Source organism: Lissotriton helveticus, chromosome 2_1 (assembly GCF_964261635.1).
Source record: "Lissotriton helveticus chromosome 2_1, aLisHel1.1, whole genome shotgun sequence".
In the NCBI taxonomy this organism is placed as follows: Eukaryota; Metazoa; Chordata; class Amphibia; order Caudata; family Salamandridae; genus Lissotriton; species Lissotriton helveticus.
Genome location: NC_136059.1, coordinates 1747881173 through 1747889795, shown reverse-complemented (window position 1 = coordinate 1747889795; position 8623 = coordinate 1747881173).

The window sequence follows — 8623 nt, the reverse complement described above, 5'->3', positions numbered from 1 at the left end:
AATCGCAAATAAGGAATACTCCCCATTCAAATTTGCTACTCGCAAATAAGGAATGTGTAGGAATCGCTATTTATTTAGCAATTCCTACATGAATACCGTTTTGCGAGTCCTTAATAGCGATTCGCTATGAATCGCTATTAGGGGCTCAAATACTTAAGAAAACTGCAGCAGCATGGTTCACACACCACTGTACCACCACTGATAATGTTTCTATAAGTGTTACATTTGTCTTACTATTGTAGACTTGCATGTCTCTTCTATTTGTTAACATCAGGTTCATTTATAGGAACTCTGCTGTGGCAACAAGAGTTTCTCATCGGCTGACTGTAAAGTACTGCAGAAAGTGTTGACTAAATGTTGAAACACATCCTGCAATGTTATAGTTACTCAGAAACGGCAAGCAAACAAACCTTCCAAAGTAAAGAGTGATTTTTTGTTTAAATGTGCTTCCTTTCCAAATTATGTGGAAGATATTGACTGGGCCCATATTGTCCTAGTTCCAATACAGGCTTGTGAACTGCAGTAACCCAGAGGCCATTTGTTCATTGCCACATGAAATCAATTGACTGCATAGTGAGTGTTCTCGCTCACTGCATGTATGTCATACGAGTCATAGTGAGTGAAAATAGGTCTGACCTCCCCAGTCTGGTTCTGTTAAAAGCAAATCGTTGATCAATGTTTAAGACACAATTGTTTAGCAACTATTGAAAAGGAAAATATCAACAGACCGGAGACATTTTTGGATTCTCCTCAATATGTTTTTCAAAAATATAATTGTTTCTATCAATCACTGTTTAAAGTGTTACAAGCCTCTGAGGCCGAAAGACTAAGGCATAGATGCATCAAGGTAAAATCTGCTCGCAAAGTGGCAGATTCTCAGAATCTGCCCCTTTGCGACCGGTATTTTTGCATTTGGGATGCATCATCCCAAATGCAAAAATCGCAAATTAAGAAATCGCAAAATTGCGATTACTTGCATTTAAGGAATCTCAAAGTGAGATTCCTTAAATGCAATGCATTCAAGTTAAAAAAATACCGATTTCGCTAATAGGGATCGTCAATTACCATGAAGTTGAACTTCATGGTAATTTGCAAAAACTTTGAAAAATGCACTAAAGTAATTTTTCAAAGTGTGCACAGATCAATTTCAGGGGTGCAACAGGGTGTCCTTTGGATACCCTTGCACCCTTGAAATCGCATTCTCAATTTGCGATTAGCTAATTGCGATTTGCAAATTGAGAATGTCTTCCCATTCATTCCTATGGGCCGCTAGGCCCATAGGAATGAATGGGGAGGTATTCCTTAATTGCGACTCGCAATTTGCGAGTCGCAATTAAGGAATTTTAAGAAATCGCTATTTTCTTGTGATTTCTTCATGCATTGCATTTTGCTATTCCTTAATAGCGAATCATTATTTTTCGCTATTAAGGAATAGCAAAATGGGTTCTTGATGCATCTGGGGGTAATACATTTAAAAGTTTAACTAGTGCGAAGTCTAATTCCTCTTAACATTTTCGCAACAAACACATTATTAAGGTTTTTTCTGTTATACTTTGAAGACATGTTTTCTTCAAATAAGAATGAAGAAGATAATCAATTTTCTCGATTCAATCACTCAAATATTTTTAAGATTTTCATTCAAAAAATACAGCAATGTGCTTTAAAGCTATAACATTGCAAAAGTTAAAAATATTAAACAATCCGACACCTGCCTTACTTAACTAGATTAATTAATTTCCTTTTCCCATATTTTATAGTGATTCGATTCAAGTCAGAAAATCCTATAGAACACTGTATTTATCATTAGAAAAAATTGTCTTTCAATTCGACATATAGGCAAGAAAATGTAATAATACTTTGGCAATACCATAATCTTTATCATACTGATTTTGCAGCATATAATCTCAGACGCTTCCATGTTATTATGCTTAGCTAGGGACCCTCAATAGTTAGAACTAGCTAATGCAAACCTTTCAGAAAGTGCTAATCTTGTACACTGAAACTGGATTTAGTGAGAGTGATGCACTCTTCCATCTCTCACCACCTCCACCAATGAGCACATACTGCAAATATATGAGGGGCAGCAGTAGAAACGGGGACAGGGAAATGGATAAGAAAGAAAACCGAGACACTGAACACAACCACTCTGACTCACAATGCTTCTGGGCTCGGAAGTCTGTAGATCGAAGTGGGTATCTAAAGACAATAGGAGATATTTTAGTAATCTGCCTAGAAGTCCTACATCTAACCATACATTTGAAAGGATATATCTTAGCTGTATCACTGTGTAACCAACTCTCCGTATATGTGAAAAGTGATATTCCTAATCCTAAAGCATAACAAGAAATGAGTATCTTTATGTAGTTCATCAACACTTCTCCCCTATTAATAAGTGACTCAAGCTTCGTATCTACCCACTTGCTATAGAAGATAAGCTTAGTTCCCACTGGCCTATACATATATCAACGTTCCACTTTCACCCCTGCTTCTGCACTTGCAAACGGGTTCGAGGACCTCTGAGGGTGTACTCGCACTTATATACAGCTCTTACGACCAGCACTCACAGGAAAGAATAACCTTTTAATAGATTATTTGTGCACTTAATCACAACAAACGTTTTTCGGCAAGGCACCTTTTTCGATGTTGCTGGTAGCGATTGTTTTCACTTTTTTTATATATGCAATTGCGTCATATTGACAACAGTGGAAAAGGACTTCATCAAAATAACATAGCACCATCTTGTAACATACAAATTCATATGTGTAACAATACATTTAGAGAATGTTTTCATTTCATATTCTGTTTCATAGCTCAAGCCTATAATTTTACCTCTATTATTCTCACACATTTTATTTTTATTTAGTTCTCATTCATAGCGGGTCCCCTTTTAAAAAACGTAATCTTTTCTCTCAGACATTGGAGAATAATGGGAAGCTCAGCCTGCTTCTTCATATTACATCCTGAATGGGCAATTGTTCCAAATAATCTTATATTAAAAAATTACACAAATGCCAACTTTCCCTGTCTGAAGGGGACTCTCTCCCCTCTTGCAATATCTCACCCTGTATAGGCAAATTATAGTCTGGCATACTATAGTCCCTACTCTCTGTAACTTTATTTAAATAATTTGCGTAGGTAATCCATGCTTGAGTTTTATAAATGGACCCCCAGTTCTTCACTACTGCTCAGACCCATAGGAGTATTAGTTTGTAGGTCTATTACATATCTAGATTCTAGCCTGCTCAGCTTCAACTCTCTATTACCACCTCTTATTTCTTGGGATACATGATCAAAATAAAAGAATGTTAACACATTTCTGTTACTTTGGTGATGAGACTCAAAATGTCTAGCTACAGGATAGGTCACATCTTCATTGCTAATTGCCCTCGTGTGCTCTAAAATCTGCTGTTTGGTCGGATGGATCATACTCCCTATAGATTTCAGCTTGCACGGGCAAACTAGGTAGTAGACAGGGTATGAAGTGTGATAGTTCATACATTTCTTTATCAGTGTCTGTTCTTTCAACCTTGGAACCTCAAAAGCAGATACCTTGCTGCTATGCTGTCAGTAATCATGGCCAAATACAAAGAAAAACCTACAAGGTAGTGGGGGCTGTTTTTCAGAGAAGATAGAAGAATGAGGTCCTGTTTCCACCGACAATGGAGAGAGTGCAAGAACTTGTGGTGGACTGCATTGGTTAGGGGGTGGTTTTCCAAGATGGCCACCACTCGCGATTTGGGGTCAGCTCTCCAGTCTTCTCTCTTGGAGGGTGAGGGCTGCAGAGCAGTGTGAAGCGCGTGTGCACCCACTCATCGGCGCACTTCCCAAAAGTTTGTCAGGCGATTAGTGGCATGTTAGTGAATCGACATTCAGGAGTTTAGTGTAGTGTTCGTTTAATTTTTCGTTGTGCATGCCCGACGGTAGAGTTTGTTTTCCCGTCTCGCTTCGAGTCCTTGCCTCAAAGTCCAAAGTGGAAATCTGTAAGAAAAAACAAAATAAAAAGAGAATTCCTCGAATGTGCATAATTTTTACCTGAGAGATAAAACAGCTAAAAGTCGTTCCTTACCTTAACTCTGCAATGACTTCCAGTTCCTGTTCACGCAAGTACTCCAATGGGAAAATACAAGAAACAAAGAAAAAATAATTGATACTATAAGAATGTTATGCCAAGTCTAGTGAAAATGTATGTTTTCATAGAATTAATTAGAATTTTTATTTTCTAACAAATATTACGAGTTGCTGAATTTATAGTGAAAAATTTCCTCAACAAAGAAACAGAAAGAAAAGTCTTTTAAGGAAGTAAGATTAAAGAAAGTAAAAAAAAAACACCATAAGAAATAAATTGTTAGAAGAGGAGCAATAGCCTGTCTGGAAAAGTATATGTTAGCATAATAAGTAAAAGAATTCAAAAACACATGAGAAGCTTTCATGGTTTTCTAAGCGTGAAGTAATGTGTTTATTTGTTTTGCAGTGTTCAGAATTAAATGCTAAGAAGCTCTAGAAGTAGAAGTAGAAGCTGTGAACACCTTGTAAGAAGAAATCGATGTGTTCTCTTCTCTTTATCCCAATCCCCTTTCCCCCCTGGGGAATTCTCCACTCTCCTTATTAACCCTATTGGGGGCGTGGAGAGGATTCCAGAGGGGCACTGGGCTGGACATCATCTGCTCCTGTGAAGGTCAGGAACTTCTAAGAGTGACTCTTGACATATGCACACAAGCTTTGCATTTGCCATATGGAAAAAAGCCTTTCAGGTATTCAGTGACCCCTTTCTGATGTTCCTTTGCTAAATAACTTTCTACTATCTTGTTTGTTATAGACAGCGATTTTCTAAATGTTAGCAAAGGGCTTAATGGGTAAATCCTTCCTAATGATCACATCAGATTTCAGGCTCCTCCAATTTTTCTGCTTGATTCTTTTAATGCTAGTAGCGGCATTTGAAAAGTTAGTGATCTTTCTGAATTTTTTTTTGTATTTGCTTACAGTAACCTCTTTTCTCAAATCTATTTGCACTGCCATCTGCAGCTTTAATAAAATCAGATTCTCTTGAGCAATTGCTCTTGATATGCAGTAAATCGCAATAGGGGATGCTGTTAATTAGTTTCCGGGGTGCCTGCTTCTAGTGTGTAATACTGAATTCCCAGCTGTCAATTTTCTGTAGAGGGACATGCAGATCTTATTATCACTAATAAACACTTCAAGATCAAGAAAATTCACTTTTTCAGAGCGGATTTCACTTGTAAATTTCAAATTGGTGTTATTTTGATTTGGAAAAGTAATATACTGTCTTACTAATTCCGTTGTACCTTTCCATGTGATAAACAAATCGTCTATGTATCTCCTCCAACTGACTGTTCTTTCTATCCAATTGTCTTGGGCCTCTGACCATGCCACCCGCTTCTCTCACCAGCCCACAAACAAGTTCACGCAACTGGGAAAAAGCAGGTGCCCATGGCGATACCTCGTATCTGCTTATACATTTGTTCCTGAAAAGTGAAGATATTATTATTTAGGCAAAAGTCCACAAATTCCAACAACATTATGTTATGTTCTGTATATTTCAATGGACGGCCTCTGAGAAAGTATCTTACTGCTTCCAATCCATCTTCATGGAGTATGCTGGTGTAAAGATTTGTCACTTCCAGTACAATCATCAGAAAATCAGGTTCCCAAATTGTTCCTTCAATTTGTTTTATGAAATCCTTGGTATCTTTTGTGTATTACATTAATAGAGATACACACGGAAATAGAAAATAGTCCACATAAATCGACATATTCGCCATCAGATTTCCAACTGAGGAAACTATGGGACGTCCGGAGGGAAGGATCCTGTTTTAATGGACCTTGGGTAAATGATAAAACATTGGCAATATTGGATGTGAATTTTCCAAAAATTGGTATTCCTCTATTGATAACATCCCTCTCTGGTGCCACTGTTGGATTAGAATCTGGAAGTCTCTTATGCTGTTGGCATATTCATTCTTTGTGATCATTATATAATTGTTATTATTGTTCAGGTGTCTGAGTGCCTCTTTACAATAATTGTCTTTAGTCTGCAAGACAATATTTCCACATTTGTCTGAAGGTTTGTATACAATGGTACGGTCATTTTGTAAGTCTATTAGAGTTTGTCTTTGTTCTTTTGTGATATTCTCCTTTATCTGGCCTTTCTTCTTTCTCATACGTAGGACTAGGAGGTCTTTGTTTACACTTTCAACCAATATATCAATTGCATCCATGGGCACATGGGTAATACATTTTGATGTTGGTTTGAATGGGGTTGGTCCCCCCACTTCTGTTATTCCCAGAATCTCCCTTCTATCAATATCCTCCCTAATGTCCTCCACTTGTGGCATATCATTAGTGTGCACGTCTTGCAATAATACTAGTGTTCCAGATCATCATTGAAGAATTCAAACCGAACCTCACAGAACAAGAGGGGAACGAAGAAGAAATAAGAACGGACAATCTATCAATTATGAATCTAACAACAAAACAACACTGAGGAATTGGTATTGCAACTAGGACTCACCTTCTGCCCAATGACAGTGTTTGAATACACACAAACAAGAATTAATCTGTTCAAATTTTCGAGAAAATCAAAACTTTAAAATTCTTCAAACTAAAAGGACCAGCAAAACAGAGGAAGAAAAAACAGAGACAGTATTGGACACCAATGGAAATTTTAAGGGGAGATTATCTGGATACACAAGCATTATTGGAAGAATTGCAAGCAAATGAATGCCACAAGTGGAGGACATTCTGGACAATTTCCTACTTTTTAAAATACACTGCACACTGCCATTGCGCTTTACAGGGCCTATCTTAGGGCCGACTTATACATAATAAAAAGGAAGGTTTAGACCTGCAAAAGGTTTTACTTGGCAGGTTGACATGGCAGTTTAAAACTGCACACACAGGCTCTGCAGTGACAAGCATAAAACATGTTCATGGGGATACCAAAGTTGGTGGCACAATCAATGCTGCAGGCCCACTAACATTTAATTTACAGACACTGGGCACATGTAGGTCACTTTACTAGGGACTTATATTTAAATGAAATGTTCCAATTGGGTATGAGCCAATGTTACCTTGCTTAGAGGAGAGAGTACATGCATTTTAGCACTGGTCAGCAGTTTTAAAGTGCTCAGAGTCCTAAAGCCAAATAACAACGGATCAGAAAAAGAGGAGGAGGAAGGAAAACGTCTGGGTGGCCCTTTAGAGAGGGCCATTTTCCAACACTTATGTATTCTTTATGACTGAACTGCCCCCAACTATTTTCAACCTAAGCTGTATTTGCACCTCAGTTGCCATTTGATGATATTGATGTATTGCATGAAGTGTAATTCATGACTTGAACAAACTGCGAAATGTCAATACTAATGTATTTTGGAACCTATCTAGAGATGAAATGAAAGCTATGTACAATATTGCAGGTGACTACAGCATTGGCATACGTGCGGCGGACAGTGGTCGTAACATTGTCATTTTGCCCACAGATATGTATATTGCGGAAGCTAATAGTCAGCTGAGTGATTGTAGATGTTTTGAGGGAATCAACAGAGATACATACACTAAATTGGTAATCGAATATTGGGTACAGTTGGAAAAATTGAAGGATTTGGGTATCCCAGGAAGAGATGAGCATCTCTATCTTAAGATCGTAAACTGCCAGTGTTCTACCTTCTGCTGAAGATGCATAGAAATAAAATCAATCCCCCTGGGAGACCTATTGTTTTCCTCTAGGAGCACTGTATTAGAAAACACATTTAGATATATTCTCTTCTTTGTGACATAGTTTGTTACTGTCCTCCCTTCATATAACCGTGATACAAAAGTTTTTCTTGGTAGATTAGAAAAGATGGATTGGAGTAATCACTATCTACTTATGACCCTTGATGAGTGTTCCCTGTACACCATCATCGACCATAAACAAAGCATAGAAGCTTGCAGACATGTTTTAAGGGCAAGCACATACATCTTCTCTGCCGTACTAACATGCTTCTTGCATGCTAACATCCTTCTTTAAATGATCCATATTTGCCTCCAGAATAAAATGTTTATGTTTAATGAGGAATTATATAAACAGAAGAGCAGCACTGTGATGGACGCCTGCTTTTCTCCCAGTGTGGCAAATCTTTTCATGAGATGGTGGGAGGAGCAGGTGTCTACCGCAAGTGATACAGGTGAAGACACGGAACGAGCTGTTCTTTGTCTGCACTATATTGATGACTTGTTCATTTTATGGAAGGGTACGGAAAGATCTGCTAGTGACTTTGTGGTCAAGTTTAGAAACAATTAATACAATTTAAACTTTTCATGTACCATCAGTAGAAATAAGGTTGAAGTCCTGGGTACCCTGATTGAGATCAAAACAAGTAAGCTCGAAAAACGTCTCTCTACAGAAAACCCACACAGGTAACAATATTCTTCACACCCTCAGCAGTCACCTAAAGACCACTAAATGAAATATCCCATTTGGAGAATTGCTAAGGACAAATAAACTGTAGTAGTGAAGAAAGGTACCTGAAGGAAGAAGATATTATGATGAGTAGATTTAGAGAATGAGGATACCCAGAATGGTCACTTAGGAAAGCTAAAACACAGATATGTAACATCTCCAGGC